This window comes from Oncorhynchus mykiss, chromosome 15 (assembly GCF_013265735.2).
Source record: "Oncorhynchus mykiss isolate Arlee chromosome 15, USDA_OmykA_1.1, whole genome shotgun sequence".
Taxonomy (NCBI): Eukaryota; Metazoa; Chordata; class Actinopteri; order Salmoniformes; family Salmonidae; genus Oncorhynchus; species Oncorhynchus mykiss.
This window is the reverse complement of record NC_048579.1, coordinates 52,273,052-52,292,647: the sequence shown is the minus strand read 5'-3', so window position 1 is coordinate 52,292,647 and position 19,596 is coordinate 52,273,052. Positions and strand designations below refer to the sequence as shown.

Sequence of the window (19,596 nt, the reverse complement as noted above, 5' to 3'; positions counted from 1 at the left end):
TCTCAGTTCCTATGCTTCCTGGCTGATGTTTTGGTCACTTTTGAATGCTGGCGGTGCTTTCACTCTAGTGGTAGCATGAGGCGGAGTCTACAATCCACACAAGTGGCTCAGGTAGTGCAGTTCATCCAGGATGGCACATCAATGCGAGCTGTGGCAAGAAGGTTTGCTGTGTCTGTCAGCGTAGTGTCCAGAGCATGGAGGCGCTACCAGGAGACAGGCCAGTACATCAGGAGACGTGGAGGAGGCTCTAGGAGGGCAACAACCCAGCAGCAGGACCTCTACCTCCGCCTTTGTGCAAGGAGGAGCACTGCCAGAGCCCTGCAAAATGACCTCCAGCAGGCCACAAATGTGCATGTGTCTGCTCAAACGGTCAGAAACAGACTCCATGAGGGTGGTATGAGGGCCCGACGTCCACAGGTGGGGGTTGTGCTTACAGCCCAACACTGTGCAGGACGTTTGGCATTTGCCAGAGAACACCAAGATTGGCAAATTCGCCACTGGCGCCCTGTGCTCTTCACAGATGAAAGCAGGTTCACACTGAGCACATGTGACAGACGTGACAGAGTCTGGAGACGCCGTGGAGAACGTTCTGCTGCCTGCAACATCCTCCAGCATGACCAGTTTGGCGTTGGGTCAGTCATGGTGTGGGGTGGCATTTCTTTGGGGGGCATTTCTTTGGGGGGGCCGCACAGCCCTCCATGTGCTCGCCAGAGGTAGCCTGACTGCCATTAGGTACCGAGATGAGATTCTCAGACCCCTTTGTGAGACCATATGCTGGTGCGGTTGGCCCTGGGTTCCTCCTAATGCAAGACAATGCTAGACCTCATGTGGCTGGAGTGTGTCAGCAGTTCCTGCAAGAGGAAGGCATTGATGCTATGGACTGGCCAGCCCGTTCCCCAGACCTGAATCCAATTGAGCACATCTGGGACATCATGTCTCGCTCCATCCACCAACACCACGTTGCACCACAGACTGTCCAGGAGTTGGTGGATGCTTTAGTCCAGGTCGGAGATCCCTCAGGAGACCATCCGCCACCTCATCAGGAGCATACCCAGGCGTTGTAGGGAGGTCATACAGGCACGTGGAGGCCACACACACTACTGAGCCTCATTTTGACTTGTTTTAAGGACATTACATCAAAGTTGGATCAGCCTGTAGTGTGGTTTTCCACTTTAGTTTTGAGTGTGACTCCAAATCCAGACCTCCATGGGTTGATAAATTTGATTTCCATTGATAATTTTTGTGTGATTTTGTTGTCAGCACATTCAACTATGTAAAGAAAAAAGTATTTCATAAGAATATTTCATTCATTCAGATCTAGGATGTGTTATTTTAGTGTTCCCTTTATTTTTTTGAGCAGTGTATAACTCCCCCCCACACACACACACACACACACACACACACACACACACACGATTACCTACCTACACTTTTAATAGTGTGTTGTCTAGATCAGAGCCTAATCATACTAGATGCTATTATATAGATGCACTATCGTTCAATCCCCATAGATGTATTATCATTGATTGCCCAGAGAGGCCCACTCACCTGGTGTCCCCAGTGCTGAATCAGGGGCCAGTTGAAAAACAGCAGAGCTGTGGTCCTGGAGGCCCAGTTGAATAGCCCTAATCTAAATCCATTGTGATGTTACTGAAGTGTCGTTGTCTGATGCTACAAATGGCCGTTGACTGTGTATCCCTCCAGCTAAACCTGAAGGAAATCAGTGTCAACTTGTTTCTCTCACTTAGCTCACTCAGAAAATACAACAACTAAAAAGGTGCTATTCTGCTTCTGTTGCCGTGGGTAAAGAATGGGGGGGGAAATAGGTTGGAAGAAGCGTTTATGTTCAGTCACCCCCCCCCCCCCCCTCCCCCAATTCTCTCCCTCATATTATTATGTGTCTATTTTGTTGCCTGTGGCTCAGCGCAGTACTCAACTTATTTATAGCTGTTATATAATCACCAGAAACCGAGAAGATGAAAGCTAGTTTCACGCTGGTTGCACCTTAATTCTGTCTTTCTGCTGTGGTTACACTGGGAACTGGTATGAAACCTCTGTATTAAAAGGCATAAACAAGTACACTGTCAGCACAACAGGAAGAAATGTGCTTGCAGCCCTCTCCCATTGTACCTGTAGACACAGTTTTATCCTCATTGGAGTTCATTAGCACAATCAAGAAATTGACATTTCATGAGCTTCTATCCAAACCCAGAGCCTGTTAATGGTCTAGAATTACAGTCCTGAAATGTCAGGCAGCCATTACCAGCATCATTCCTAGACCTGTCTCTTACTGACCTGAACTCTGAGAGAGAGCAGATGAGAGGATCTGGAGACACAGGAGGAGGACGGAGGGACGATGAGAGGGGAATAGGCGGAGAATTAAAGGATGGAGAGTGGGATAGACGTGATCAGAGGTGACTCGGGAGCAGATGGCCCCTCAGCCTGGGCGTGAGTGTGTGTCTGTGTGAGTCTATCTGACCGCCTGTGTCTGCGTGTGTCATGAGAACCACAGGAGACATGAAGACATGCAGAGAGAGAGTGAGAGAGCAAGGCAGGGAGGGAGGGATAGAAAAGGTGACAGGAACAGACAGAATGTGTGAAAAGGTGCTATTCTACAGCGCATGCTGTCTGTAGTGACAGCAGCTGTCACTACTCTGTGTCTTTCTCCTTTTTATTTTCTCTTCACACACGCTCTCTTGTTCCTTCTCTGCCTCCCTCCCTCTCCATGATCCTCTCCTTCTTTTGCAACCATCTCTCTCTCTCACCTTTCCCCTCTGTCATCTCTGGATGGATAGAGAGATGAACAGGAGAACTGTTATGTGATGGTGCAATCCCAGCTGGGTTTCTATGTTCTCCTCTCTTAATGGCAGCACCCCACTGCTCTGATTGGCCTGCAGCTAGATCAACAGAACACTTACCTAACACCCCGTCCTGCAATCACAACCAGGATATATTCCCGTTTGTGTCATACAGAAGACTGTGTGCAAATAGCAAATGACTGTATTCACTGTATAAGAAGTGGAGCACTGTATTGGAAATAGGGGATCATTTGAGGCGTGGCTTTCGCACACACACACACACACACACACACACACACACACACACACACACACCTATAACCTTTGCTTAACTTTGTCTTCGCTATCCTTCACCAGTTGACAAGTGATCGTCAGACACTTGGCTGAAAGTCTTGTCACCATGCATATACTGTATGCTTTAACATCTCCCTTAAACAGCTAAATGATCCTTCAGTGACGTTTTCTAGGAAATCATTAGCCTACACTGCAGTACCGTAGCCAGAAATTCATTGGTGGGTGGGTCTGCAGAAATGTGGGTAATTAACTTCACAATGTGGGTAATTAACTACACATTTTGCCATAGGGCAAAGAGAAACATTTTGCAGTTGTATAACTAATCTCATGCTATTCTACACATTTTGCCATGAGGCCGGAGAGAAAATGTTCTTTTTAAAGCTAATTACCTGCAACTCTAAACATTTTGTCATGGGGCAGAGAGCAAAATGACCAGTTGTATAGCTAATCTGATGCTATTCAACATTTCCATGATGCTGAGAGAGATGCTTTTATTTTTAAAGCTAATTAGAGCAAAAATATAGGTGTGCTGACTGTGACAACGGCATTGGATTATGAGCTGTCTTGTTTGCTAAATGAACAAACAAAGTAGGCAGTAGCATTGTGTGTGTGTGTGTGTGCGTGTGTGCGTGCGTGCGTGCGTGCGTGCGTGCGTGCGTGCGTGCGTGTAGCCATAGAAGCACAGTGACATATGCCTCTGTGTGGTAATAATGGGGCGTGTGGCTTTTCAGTTAGTCATTTTTGATCTCTCATCCCATGAGAGTGAATGTCATTCCCATGCACTGCTTGCTATTCAGTCCATCTGATGGTGTTTGCATGTTTAGATTAAAAAAAAATACATAGTGTCCCGTTTGGAACACTAACTAAAAAAACGAAAAAACATCCTCAATCTGATTGGGTGCTACACCCAGCTGATTGGTTAAGTAGAGACAGGACTCGAGAGAATGCGCTCACACATCTGTATTAGGCCGACTTGTATTCCTTGAAGGCACAAAGACCACACGAGGGAAAGTTCTGGTCAAAAGTATGGCCTTGTCTTTCAAAAAAGGTCACTGACTGAAACGACAACAAAGAAATCGGGAGTGACGATAATCGTGTGTGGACCGGCATAAACCTTACAACACTTCCTTTGACTGGTTATTTATGGCATGGTAATGACGGTTTCGTTATCATTATTGTGAGCTGACCTTTGAGGCACCATAAAGTAGAGACAGTGTGGTGGTGTATGTGTTTATAACTATTGCCCCAGAAGGACTGATTGGGTACTGTCTTTTTTTTTTATGGAACATTTTGCCAAGGTATTTTACTACCATACTGTGGTCTCTTCGCTAGTTCTCAGAAAGTTGGGGAGTCCGTCCTCCTACCGACATGCTACAGTCCCTTCATGATTTAATTGTTGAGACTTTGGGATTGTTCCTCATACAGACCGAGACAGAGCAGAGCTGTTCAAAGCTCCTAGTGTGGCCTGTCAGTAAATGAGGAGAGATCATCCCGGAATGAGCTCTTTAGCTCACCGTCTTCGCGTGTACATAACACGCATGCACATACGACAGAACACGCACACGCGGCAGAACGCACACATGCTCAAATGCTTGTACGCAACCACACACACACACACACACACACACTCTGTCAGCTACAGGCTATATCTGGCAGCGGGCCAAGTTGTCTGAAACAAAGCGATATTGTTTCCTCAGTGTAATTTGCTTTGATGTTGCTCAGTGTTCTGTGAGGACCAATTTGTCAGGATGTGGAAGCTGCTCCTTCTGTGTACCAGAGGGGAGACAAGTGTTCTGTGAGGACCAATTTGTCAGGATGTGGAAGCTGCTCCTTCTGTGTACCAGAGGGGAGACAAGTGTTCTGTGAGGACCAATTTGTCAGGATGTGGAAGCTGCTCCTTCTGTGTACCAGAGGGGAGACAAGTGTTCTGTGAGGACCAATTTGTCAGGATGTGGAAGCTGCTCCTTCTGTGTACCAGAGGGGAGACAAGTGTTCTGTGCTGGAAAAAACACTTTCACTCTCTGTTTTACATTACTAGGCCCACGAGTTAAAATGTGTTCTAGTTAGAGCTCTGGGTGGAAAGAGAGCAGAACAAGCCATTGTGCTTACCTGGTGATTGTCTCTACGGAGATGTATACTGATCCACAAGAAAAACCACTTTACACTTGTTTTGTGGAAGATGCACCGAGTCGGACACTTCTTCCTTCTATAATACTGTATATGATATATGCGATATAGCAGGTGGTTTTATCCAAAGCAACTTAGTCGTACGTGCGTTCATTTTCACATGGGTGGCCACAGTGGGAATCGACTCACGATCTTGGCATTGCAAGCACCATGCTCTTCCAACTGAGCAGCACAGGACCACTTCCTGTTATTTTGAGTTCTGGTTCATCGAGCAGAAAGACTGGTTGGTGGTAAATGTATGATAATTAATGGGCATCATTTGCTATTGTTACACATCTTGAATATTGAATAGCATTTCAGCATCTATTCAAATGTTGACCTTTTTTAGTTTGAATGTCAAATCAAGGGAAACTAATTGCCAGTGATGTTGGGGGAAACACAAGTTACCTCATGCTCAAGACATTAGCAGAGGGAAAGAGGTTTGTCATCTAACAACAACAGGAAGTTTAAGCTGCCATAAATATGACAGTACTGAGCTATCGTCTCCCCAAAGATTCATTAGTCTCTTTATTTCTCTCTCTCTGTGTGTGTGTGTGTGTGTGTGTGTGTGTGTGTGTGTGTGTGTGTGTGTGTGTGTGTGTGTGTGTGTGTGTGTGTGTGTGTGCGTGCGTGCGTGCGCTTCATGCACATTGATGAAGTCCTCATTTTATATCCATATTTGACGATATTACATCTCTCCCAACCTTGAAGAAATGAGCCAATTACCTACAGTGGGGCAAAAAAGTATTTAGTCAGCCACCAATAGTGCAAGTTCTCCCACTTAAAAAGATGAGAGAGGCCTGTAATTGTCATCATAGGTACACTTCAACTATGACAGACAAAATGAGAATAAAAAAATCCCGAAAATCACATTGTAGGATTTTTAATGAATTTATGTGCAAATTATGGTGGAAAATAAGTATTTGGTCAATAACAAAAGTTTATCTCAATACTTTGTTATATATCCTTTGTTGGCAATGACAGAGGTCAAACGTTTTCTGTAAGTCTTCACAAGGTTTTCACACACTGTTGCTGGTATTTTGGCCCATTCCTCCATGCAGATCCTATGATGTGTACCTATGATGAAAATTACAGGCCTCTCTCATCTTTTTAAGTGGGAGAACTTGCACAATTGGTGGCTGACTAAATACTTTTTTGCCCCACTGTAAAGTCTTCTGAGTGCAGTTTTGAGTCCGTACTGTGATGTCCAAATAGACACTAAATGGGTTGCTTGCCAAGTGATTTTTGTTTCTTACACTTCTCCAACGTGTCCTCTCTCATTGACTCACGTGTGACGCCGCTCTACATGCGACTGTTTGTCACCTTTTCCATTCCTCTGTCGTTTCCCCACCGTCTGTCTCCTTCCCATCCTCCTCTCCTAAAAAGTGTGTTCTTTCTCCTGGTCGTTTTGGGTCTGTCTGTTCAATGTACACAACCAGCCCTAAAAGACTTGAATAGGCCTTCCTGATGTTTGTTGTGGGGTTGCCTTGGTTACGCGGCAGAAGTCAGAATGTATTTCTCCCTTAATTCTGGCTCTGCTGCCCAACAGCCCTCTATTTTCTTCATCTCTCTTTTAGAAGCTCTACTTTCATGCCCTTTTTATTATCTCCTTTCCTCCTGAATGATTTAGTGCATTTAACCCTCTCGTTAACCTTAGTTAAAACAAATGTCCCGCTCAGCAACTTAGAAATACTACTTTGTGAGGAAATCTGACAGCTGTAGAGTCAAGTTAGGTCATAGGCTTGTTATTGTGTTGTTTGATATTGTTACCTCGAAGTAGATTGGACCTGTTGTCATCAAACAGACACACACACACAGACACAAACTTACAGGAACGCAAACATCAGAATGTACATAACCCACCAACGTGTGTGAACAGTCTCACCCATCCTCTTATCAGCGATTGGCTTGTTTGACAAATACACGGCGTGTGTGTGTGCGTGTGCATGCGTGTGTAAATGTCCACTCCGTGGTAAAAGCTATGGTTAGTGGGTAATGGTTCAGGCCAACAGGTGTCTCTAGGAAGGAACCAATGAAGTGGAAAGCAGAGGGTTGTCATATGTGTGACTCTGCCTCAGTCTCTCTGGCAGGTGATGTTACCTGGAAGCTGCTGTAGCTGTAACTACCCCCAGAACACACACACACCCACACACCACACACACACACACACACACACACACACACACACACACACACACACACACACACACACACACACACACACACACACACACACACACACACACAGCTACAGGAAGGAAAACATCAGAGCGTACCTAACCCACCAACATACAGGTAACTGCCAAAATAAAGGAAACACCAACATCGTGTCTTAATAGGGTGTTGGACCACCACAAACCAGAACAGCTTCAGTGCACCTTGGCATAGATTCTACATGTGTCTGGAACTCTATTGGAAGGATGCAACACCATTCTTCCATGAGAAATTCCATAATTTGGTGTTTTGTTGATTGTGATGGAAAATGCTGTGTTAAATTGGCTCGAGATCTGGTAACTGAGACAGCCATGGCAAGTGCTTTACATTGTTTTAATGCTCATCAAACCATTCAGTGACCACTTGTGCACTGTGGATGAAGGCATTGTCATTCTATGGGGACACAGCCATGGTAGGCAAAATAATGGGCAACTGGGCCTGCCCAGCATTTTTATAGATGACCCGAAACATGATGGGATGCTAATTGCTTAATTAACTCAGGAACCACACCTGTTTGGAAGCACCTGCTTTCAATATACTTTGTATCCCTCATTTACTCAAGTGTTCCCTTTATATGTCAAAGGCTTGTACTTGTGTTGTTTGATATTGTTACCTCAAAGCAGATTGGACATTTGTCATGAAACCGTGAGAGAGACAGAGAGACACTCACTCACTCACACACACACACACACACACACACACACACACACACACACACACACACACACACACACACACACACACACACACACACACACACACACACACACACACACACACACACACTTACAGGAAAGCAAACGTCAGAGGGTACATAACCCACCAGCATGTGTGTAAACCATCTCACCCATCCTCTTCTCAGCGATTTGCTTTGTTTGACCAATTTCTTGTCATACCCTTCAAGTGAGTGAGTGAGGTGAGTAAATGTCCACTCTCTGGTAAAAGCTAACAGGGCATATGGACAGTGAGTAGTGGTTCAGGCCAACAGGTCTGTCTGTAGGACGGAACCAATGAAGTAGAAAGCAGAGGGTTGTCACGGAAGCCACTGTAACTACTCCCAGAAGTGCCTTAAACCACTGACCTCAAATCCTCTGGAAAATGAAAGAGATCACTAGAGATGACTTATTCAATTATTCATTCTAGCAGAGGTACATGAAAGAGGAACGTTTCTGAGTTTGAGTCAGTCATGGTCATTGGTATGTATTCTGTATAATGAATTGTGTGTGTGAACGTATGTGTCTGGTTGCAAGGATTAATACTGTTGATGGCTAGGCCCTCTGTTGCTCACATTACTGCTCCTGTAAGCTGCTTTCACTCAAATACCAGTCAAACATTACACTTCCTATCAGGAAGAGACCCCCCAGCCCACCATCACACACACACACACTCACACACACATGCGTGCACACCAAAAAACAAACATTTAAACATGCCCGTAATGTTTTAGAGAGAACAAAACCGCAAACATGAAAACATGCCTCTCTCCGAAACGAAATAGAGACGCAGCATGCGAAGCCTCTTCTCCATGGTTGCCCACCTTCCTCTAGAGAAACACTTCTAATCCTGGAATCACCCAAATAAGCCTTTCTCCCTGCTGTGAATGTGAATATGCCTGCACATATGGCCAGGCCTGCTATCCTCCTCACTTCTAATGAGAAATTGTTGTTTTCTGTGTGATGATGTACCTTTTTTGGAAGTCTTGAATGAGTGTGTGGGATCCAGTTCACACCAAACCTTGTACAGCAGGCATATTTTAGTACTGCGGACCCAGCCCATCTGTAAAGAGGCAGGCACTGCCGGCTGAATATGTAACACTGAGTGAATTTAAATGCCCTTGGCTACACTCATGTGGTCAGAATGAACATCAGAATATTTGATTTAACCGAGATGTCTCTTGAAATTAGAAGTCCAGCAACCATGACAGCAGCCTCACAGTCATTGCATCACTTTCATGTCAAAGTATAGGCCTAGCAGTGAAGGAAGCCAAGAGCCTAGACAGGTGTTTGTGTTACACAGCATTGTGCATATTACATTCCCTTCCTGGTTTAATGAGGTTATCTGACAGGGTGTCCATAAGGATACAGGGTGTATGGGTCATAGTCTTGGCTTAGTGTTGCAGCTGCCTGCCTGACGACAACAATACAGTAATGGTCTGTGAAGGGTGGTTTCTTCCCCTGTACTGTATGGCTGTGTCCCAATTGGCACCCTACTCCCTACATAGAGCACTACTTTTGACCAGGGCCCATGTAGGAAATAAGATGCCATTTGGGACTTAGCCTGTGTATGCTGCCACATGCAGCACATGCTCGTTAAGACTGAGTGGGGGTGTTTTTAGACGGCTCCTCTCACCTCCCCACCGACAGAGAAGGTCTCACTACTCTGTGTGTGTGTGTGTGTGTGCGTGCGTGCGTGCGTGCGTGCGCGTGCCCAATCAAGACAAACCAATTAACCTGATTTTGTTTTGCCGAAAGAGAAAGATCCCCCTCGGTACCTTCTACACTGGGGACAAGTGTGTGTGTGTGCATATATACACTACCGTTCTAAAGTTTGGGATCAGTTAGAAATGTCCTTGTTTTTTAAAGAAAAGCACATTTTATGTCTAATAAAATAACATCAAATTGAAATACAGTGTTGAGATTGTTAATGTTGTAAATGACTATTGTAGCTGGAAACGGCAGATTTTTTTGTGGAATATCTACATAGGTGTACAGAGGCCCATTATCAGCAACCATCACTCCTGTGTTCCATTGGCACGTTGCGTAGCTAATCCAAGTTTATAATTTTAAAAGGCTAATTGATCATTAGAAAACCCTTTTGCAAATATGTTAGCACAGCTGAAAAATGTTGTTCTGATTAAAGAAGCAATAAAACTGGCCTTCTTTAGACTAGTTGAGTATCTGCAGCATCAGCATTTGTGGGTTTTATTACAGGCTCAAAATGGCCAGAAACAAAGACTTTCTTCTGAAACTCGTCAGTCTGTTCTTGTTCTGAGAAATGAAGGCTATTCCATGCGATAAATTGCCTAGAAACTGAAGAGCTCGTACAGCGTGGTGTACTACTCCCTTCACAGAACAGCTCAAACTGGCTCTAACCAGAATAGAAAGAGGAGTGGTAGGCCTCAGTACACAACTGAGCAAGAGGACAAGTACATTAGAGTGTCTAGTTTGAGAAACAGATGCCTCACAAGTCCTCAACTGGCAGCTTCAATAAATAAGACCCGCAAACACCAGTCTCAGCGTCCACAGTGAAGAGGCGACTCCGGGATGCTGGCCTTCTAGGCAAAGTTGCAAAGAAAAAGCCATATCTCAGACTGGCCAACAAAACGAAAAAATGAAGATGGGCCAAAGAACACAGACAGATGAAGAAAGGAAAAAGTGTTATGGACAGCCAATCTAAGTTTGAGGTCTTCAGATCAAAAAGAAGAACATTTGTGAAATGCAGAAAAAATGAAAAGATGCTGGAGGAGTGCTTGACGCCATCTGTCAAGCATGGTGGAGGCAATGTGATGGTCTGGGGGTGCTGGTAAAGTGGGAGATTTGTACAGGGTAAAAGGGATCTTGCTATCACTCCATTTTGCAACACCATGCCATACCCTATGGACGGCGCTTAATTGGAGCCAGTTTCCTCCTACAACAGGGCAATGACCCAAAGCACAGCTCCAAACTATGCAAGAACTATTTAGGGAAGAAGCAGTCAGCTGATATTCTGTTTATAATGGTGGCCAGCACTGTCACCGGATCTCAACCCTATTGAGCTGTTGTGGGAGCAGCTTGACCGTATGGTACGTAAGAAGTGCCCATCGAGCCAACCCAACTTGTGGGAGGTGCTTCAGGAAGCATGGGGGGAAATCTCTTCAGATTACCTCAACAAACAACTTGAATGCCAAAGGTTTGCAGGGCTGTAATTGCTGCAAATGGAGGATTCTTTGACGGAAGCAAAGTTTGAGGGACACAATTATTATTTCAATTAAAAATAATGATTTATCACCTTGTCAACATCTTGACTATATTTCCTATTCATTTTGCAACTCATTCCATGTGTGTTTTCATGGAAAACAAGGACTTTTGAACGGTAGTGTATATGTGTGTGTGTGTGTACATACACACTAACTTAAAGACTGTTGAAAAAGCATTCCAGTTAAAGTTGGTTGAGAGAATTCCAAGCGTGTGCAAAGCTGTCATCAAGGCAACGGGTGGCTATTTGTCAAAATCTCAAATGTAAAATATATTTTGATTTGTTGAACACTGTTTTGGTTACTACATGATTCCATGGGTTATTTAATTGTTTTGATGTCGTCACTATTATTCTACAATGAAGAAAATTGTACAAATAAAGAAAAACTCTTGAATGAGTAGGTGTGTCCAAACTTTTAACCGGTACTGTATATACACTACCGGTCGAAAGTTTTAGAACACCTGCACACCATCACATACTTCACGGTGGGAACCACACATACGGAGATCATCCGTTCACCCACTCTGCAGCTCACAAAGACACAGCTGTGGTTCAAAAGTATGTGGACATGCTTTCAAATGAGTGGATTCAGCTATTTCAGCCACACCCGTTGCTGACAGGTGTGTAAAATCTGACTTTCACGTGGCACCGTCATAGGACGACACCTTTCCAACAGTCAGTTTGTGAAATTTCGGCCCTGCTAGAGCTGGAAAAGTCTAGGAGCAACAACGGCTCAGCCACGAAGTGGTAAGCTACACCAGCTCACAGACCGGGACCATTGAGTGCTGAAGCGCGCAGCGTGTAAAAATCATATATCCTTGGTTGAAACACTCACTACTGAGTTCCAAACTGCCTCTGGAAGCAACGTCAGCACAAGAACTGTTTGTTGTGAGCTTCATGAAATGGGTTTCCATGGCCGAGCAGCCATGGAGTGGTGTAAAGCTCGCCGACATTGGACTCTGGAGCAGTGGAAATGCGTTTTCTGGAGTTATGAATCACTCTTCACCACCTGGCAGTCTGGCGGACAATTCTTTGGTGGATGCCAGGAGAACGCGACCTGCCTCTATGCATAATGCAAACTGTAAAGTTTGGTGGAGGAGGAATAATGGTCTGGGGCTGTTTTTCATGGTTCGGGCTAGGCCACTTAGTACCAGTGAATGGAAATCTTTACACAACCGCATACAATGACGTTCTAGACAACTCTGTGCTTCCAACTTTGGCAACATTTTGGGGAAGGGCCTTTCCTGTTCCCTGTGCACAAAGCGAGGTCCATACAGAAATGGTTTGTCGATCGGTGTGGGACAACTTGACTGGCCTGCAGAGAGCCCTGACCTCAACCCCATCGAACATCTTTGGAATGAATTGGAACGCCCACTGCAAGCCAGGCCTAATGCCCAACTTCAGTGCCTGGCCTCACTAATGCTCTTGTGGCTGAATGGAAGCAGGTCCCTACAGAAATGTTCCAACATCTAGTGGAAAGCCTTTGCAGAAGAGTGGATGGAGGCTGTTATAGCAGCAAAGGGGGGACCAACTCCATATTATTGCCCATGATTTTGGAATGAGATGTTTGACGAGCAGGTGTCCACATACTTTTGGTCATGTAGTGCATGACATACATACATACACACCCACCTGACCCGGAAGGATGCTGCACGCTCAAGCATGCAAAGAACTGATCAAAACTCGCCCCTCGGCAGTGTGTGTTTTTCTGTGTGCGTCATACACGGACGCGTCCTTTTTATCCACAGCAAACTCTGGCGTTAAAAGTACTGCATCATGGCTTTGGACATGAGAGCATCATGGTTAAGTCAACACCTGTGTCACCTCATTTGACTGATCCATGGACTGCAGACACGAGACTTATAGTGTCACGTCTTCCAGGCGGCTGGGGTCGAGGCTCCATGACAGGGTCTTGACAGTATCACATCCACCAGCTGACACTTCACTGGGCCGTGAGCTCTGGCGCTGGCTTCCTGATTATGACCCAGCTGGAGCTGACTTTAGGGGCAGTTTCCTAAATGGCCTTGAGTTAGGAATGGAGAGAGTTGTAACTGTGTTTCCAAGAACTCGTTAGGCCGGAGAAATGAGGTGGAGAGGGAGGGAGCTAGAAGATTGGGGTCTGACCTCAATCTCAGTTTCACGTGTGCAACAGCGAGGAGAGCGGGGAAGGAGAGACGGGGGGGGGGGGTTTGGAGAGAGGGGGGAGGGAAGGTGTGAGCGGTTTCTGGATGATAGTGAACAAAGCTCTGATTAGTCCTGAGTGCCGGTTCCTTAATAAGAGCTGCTATCAAACCCTGTTAGTAATTACTCACACACACACCCACACACATATTCACACTCGGACACACACCCAAAAATGTCAGAGTACTTGCGTATCCTGATCTTTTTTCCGTTAGCTAAGGAGAATTGTTGAAAATGACACATTTTTGGGGACCAGCCCCTCCCTTGCGTATAGTGACGTCAATCGTCTGAGCTTCGAGGTGTGTGTGTGTCAGTCTGTACGTGTGTTTCACTCTGTGCTATTCTAGAGTGTGAGGTACACTCCATTCTGTGTGTCTGTCCGGTTACTAGAACTGTCTGAAGTGTATTTAGTTGGTTGATTGGACTCAACTGTGCTCTGAGGCTGACTGTCTCAGACTAGACAGTGTTGGGGTTGACTGACTGAGACGGTCTCCTCTCTGTCCCCATGTAGAACCCACCCAGGTGGGCACGTCCCTCCAGGTGTTACGTAATCTGGGCAGTCTGAGGGAGACCATCAGTGTTGGTGGTAGAGGGCTACCGGACCACCATACAGGACAAACGTCACCACCGCCTTGGATATCAAGGGACTCACCCAGTCCGCTGACAACAGAGGTAGGTGGTGGGTGAGTGAGAGTTAGGGGTTGAGGAAAGTTGTGTTTCAGTTTAGGTACTCGTGTCTTGTGTAACTTTTTAACCCGTGTAGTTGTGTTTGTGTGTGTCAGGTGCGCCCGGCAGAGCCCCAGGCAACACGGCAGCGTTCCGAGCTGCTCTCTGGACCAACCTAGAGAAACTCATGGACCAGATCAGTGCCGCTTGCGGACAGGTATGCTTTTACCTTTACAGATACTTTACCCAAGCAAAGGTGCACTTTTACCTGCTGAAGTAGAGTAATGTACCTAGTCAGGGAGTACTGAGTTAACCTGTAATCTCTCTGTGTTTAGGTGCAACACCTCCAGAAGTTCTTGACGAAGATGAGAGACCCTGTCACTCACGTCTGCTTCATCAATGAGATCATGAAGGTGAGACGCCCAGTCCTCGTAAAAGGCCTGTGTGTCCTTGCCCCTGGACTGTCATCAGCACACCCTTCCACAACATCTATCCCTCTGCTCTTGGCAATATCTTTCTCTTCTCTTTTGCCTTCCCCTGCCAACCTCTTTCCCATCCCTTCCCTCTCCCTCTTCCATTCCCCTCTCTCCATACTGATCGGTCCATTACCTGGGCCTGTCCTGGACCAGACCTACCCAGGCTTTATTGACTCTGCTGGCATCAGCAGAATGCTGGGCTGTTAAGCAGAACAGCATGCAGGGACTTAAGTTCTCTAATACAAGCTGAAAGAGATTCAGCTGTGCCAATTTTCTTTCCTAGAGGAGCATGGACCTTTTCATTTGCTCCCTCCCTCCCTCTCTTTCTCTCGCTTTCGCTCTGTTTCTGTCCCCCTCTCTTTCCCTCCGTTGTCATGCTCTCTTCATCTGTCTCTCCATCTCTCTTCATTCTCTATAAAAGTCCACAGTCCTATAATTGGCCTTTTCTATTCAGGAGAGCAGTGGACCTATTATCAGCTTGCTCCAATTAAGGTCTAGTTCTGTCTGTGTGTGGTGCGTGCGTGTGTGTGTGTGTGTGTGTGTGGTGCGTGTCCATGCCTGTTTGCGTATGTTCAGAAGGAGGACATGGACATAGTGTGGTCTATTTTGTGTTGGTTTAACGTTATCAGGTTAGCATTGATCGACTGTGTGTGTGTGTCCTTTTTGTGTTAGGCCACAGGACAGTACACTATGTAGAACATGAAGCAGAGTAGGCCTAGTTTACTTTAGTTTCTGTAAGGTAAGCGGAAATCATCCAGTCTTTAGGCTCTGGGGAAGTTTACCTAGAAATGAAGCACATCTCACACAGCTGTCATCATCACCATTAAGATCATCATCATAACCATTAAGATCATCACCATCATCATCATCATCATTAAGATTATCACTATTAAGTTCACCATCAACATCATCACCATTAAGATCAGAACCATCATCATCACCATTAAGATCATCACTATCATCCCCATTAAGATCATCATCACCATTAAGATCATCGCCATCATCACCATTAAGATTATCACTATTAAGATCACCATCAACATCATCACCATTAAGATCATCACCATTAAGATCAGAACCATCATCATCACAATAAAGATCATCATCCCCATTAAGATCATCATCACCATCATCACATTAAGATCCTCATCATAATCATCACCATTAAGATCATAACCAGCAGCATCATCACCATTAAGATCATCACCATCAAGATCATCATCACCATTAAGATACTCACCATTAAGATCATCATCACATTAAGATCATTATCATCACCATTAAGATCATCGCCACCGTCATCATCACCATCTTCATCTCCATTAAGATCATCACCATCTTCATCCTCACCATTACGATCATCACCATCTTCATCATCACAGTCATTATCAGCATCACCATAACAAGCAGCATCATCACCATTAAGATCATCACCATCGCCATTAAGATCATCACCATCAGCATCACCATTAAGGTCATCACCATTAAGATCATCACTATCAAGATCATCATCATCACCACCAGTAAGATCATCACCATCATCATCCCCATTAAGATCATCGCCATTAAGATCATCACCATCATCACATTAAGATAATCACCATTAAGATCATCACCATCATCACATTAAGATCATCGCCATTAAGATCATTATTATCATCACCATTAAGAACATCACCATCATCACCATTAAGATCATCATACCGTTATCATCATCACCATCACCAAGAAGATCATCACCATTAAGATCATCACCATTAAAATCATCACACTGTCATCATCACCATTAAGATCATCACCATCTTCATCAACACAGTCATCATAACCAGCAGCATCATCATCACAATTAAGATCATCACCATCATCATCATTAAGATCATCACCATCATCATTAAGATCCCACCGTCACCACCATCACCACCATTAAGATCATCATCACCATTAATATCATTGTCAATACCATCAACATCAATACCATCATCACCACTATCATCACCACCATTAGAATCATCACACCGTCATCATCAATACAATCACACCATCATTATCAATACCATCACCACCATTAAGATCATCATCATAACCATCATCACCATTAAGATCATCATTACCATTAATATCATCACCATCGTCATCAAGATCCTCACCATCATCATCATCACCATTAAGATCATCACCATCATCATCATCATCATCATCACCGTTGAGAACATCAGCATTAAGATCATCACCATCATCAACATTAAGATCAACGCCATTAAGATCATCATCATCAACATTAAGATCATCACCATTAGGATCATCATCATCATCATCACCATTAAGACCATCACCATTAAGATCATCATCATCACTGTCTTCATCACCGTCATCACCATTAAGATCATAACCATCATCATCACCATTAAGATCATCACCATCACCCCCATTAAGATCATCACCTTTAAGATCATCACCATCATCACATTAAGAACATCACATTAAGATCATCATCATCACCATTAAGATCATCGCCATCACCATTAAGATCATCATCATTATCATCACCATTAAGATCATCACCATTAAGATCATCACCATCATCCCCATTAAGATCATCATCACCATTAAGATCATCACCATTAAGATTATCACTATTAAGATCACCATCAACATCATCACCATTAAGATCATCACCATTAAGATCAGAACCATCATCATCACAATAAAGATCATCATCCCCATTAAGATCATCATCACCATTAAGATCATCACCATCATCACATTAAGATCCTCATCATAATCATCACCATTAAGATCATAACCAGCAGCATCATCACCATTAAGATCATCACCATCACCACCATTAAGATCATCACCATTAAGATACTCACCATTAAGATCATCATCACATTAAGATCATTATCATCACCATTAAGATCATCGCCACCGTCATCATCACCATCTTCATCTCCATTAAGATCATCACCATCTTCATCCTCACCATTACGATCATCACCATCTTCATCATCACAGTCATTATCAGCATCACCATAACAAGCAGCATCATCACCATTAAGATCATCACCATCGCCATTAAGATCATCACCATCAGCATCACCATTAAGGTCATCACCATTAAGATCATCACTATCAAGATCATCATCATCACCACCAGTAAGATCATCACCATCATCATCCCCATTAAGATCATCGCCATTAAGATCATCACCATCATCACATTAAGATAATCACCATTAAGATCATCACCATCATCACATTAAGATCATCGCCATTAAGATCATCATTATCATCGCCATTAAGATCATCATCATCATCACCATTAAGATCATCACTATCATCCCCATTAAGATCATCATCACCATTAAGATCATCGCCATCATCACCATTAAGATTATCACTATTAAGATCACCATCAACATCATCACCATTAAGATCATCACCATTAAGATCAGAACCATCATCATCACAATAAAGATCATCATCCCCATTAAGATCATCATCACCATTAAGATCATCACCATCATCACATTAAGATCCTCATCATAATCATCACCATTAAGATCATAACCAGCAGCATCATCACCATTAAGATCATCACCATCAAGATCATCATCACCATTAAGATACTCACCATTAAGATCATCATCACATTAAGATCATTATCATCACCATTAAGATCATCGCCACCGTCATCATCACCATCTTCATCTCCATTAAGATCATCACCATCTTCATCCTCACCATTACAATCATCACCATCTTCATCATCACAGTCATTATCAGCATCACCATAACAAGCAGCATCATCACCATTAAGATCATCACCATCGCCATTAAGATCATCACCATCAGCATCACCATTAAGGTCATCACCATTAAGATCATCACTATCAAGATCATCATCATCACCACCAGTAAGATCATCACCATCATCATCCCCATTAAGATCATCGCCATTAAGATCATCACCATCATCACATTAAGATAATCACCATTAAGATCATCACCATCATCACATTAAGATCATCGCCATTAAGATCATCATTATCATCACCATTAAGAACATCACCATCATCACCATTAAGATCATCATACCGTTATCATCATCACCATCACCAAGAAGATCATCACCATTAAGATCATCACCATTAAAATCATCACACTGTCATCATCACCATTAAGATCATCACCATCTTCATCAACACAGTCATCATAACCAGCAGCATCATCATCACAATTAAGATCATCACCATCATCATCATTAAGATCATCACCATCATCATTAAGATCCCACCGTCACCACCATCACCACCATTAAGATCATCATCACCATTAATATCATTGTCAATACCATCAACATCAATACCATCATCACCACTATCATCACCACCATTAGAATCATCACACCGTCATCATCAATACAATCACACCATCATTATCAATACCATCACCACCATTAAGATCATCATCATAACCATCATCACCATTAAGATCATCATTACCATTAATATCATCACCATCGTCATCAAGATCCTCACCATCATCATCATCACCATTAAGATCATCACCATCATCATCATCATCATCATCACCGTTGAGAACATCAGCATTAAGATCATCACCATCATCAACATTAAGATCAACGCCATTAAGATCATCATCAACATTAAGATCATCACCATTAGGATCATCATCATCATCATCACCATTAAGACCATCACCATTAAGATCATCATCATCACTGTCTTCATCACCGTCATCACCATTAAGATCATAACCATCATCATCACCATTAAGATCATCACCATCACCCCCATTAAGATCATCACCATCATCACATTAAG

General features: G+C 43.8%; 1 pseudogene; it reads left to right on the top strand.

The window, feature by feature from the left end:
* Positions 1 to 13,782: 13,782 nt before the first annotated feature.
* Positions 13,783 to 19,596, top strand: part of LOC118938894 — a 70,847-nt pseudogene continuing 65,033 nt past the window's right edge.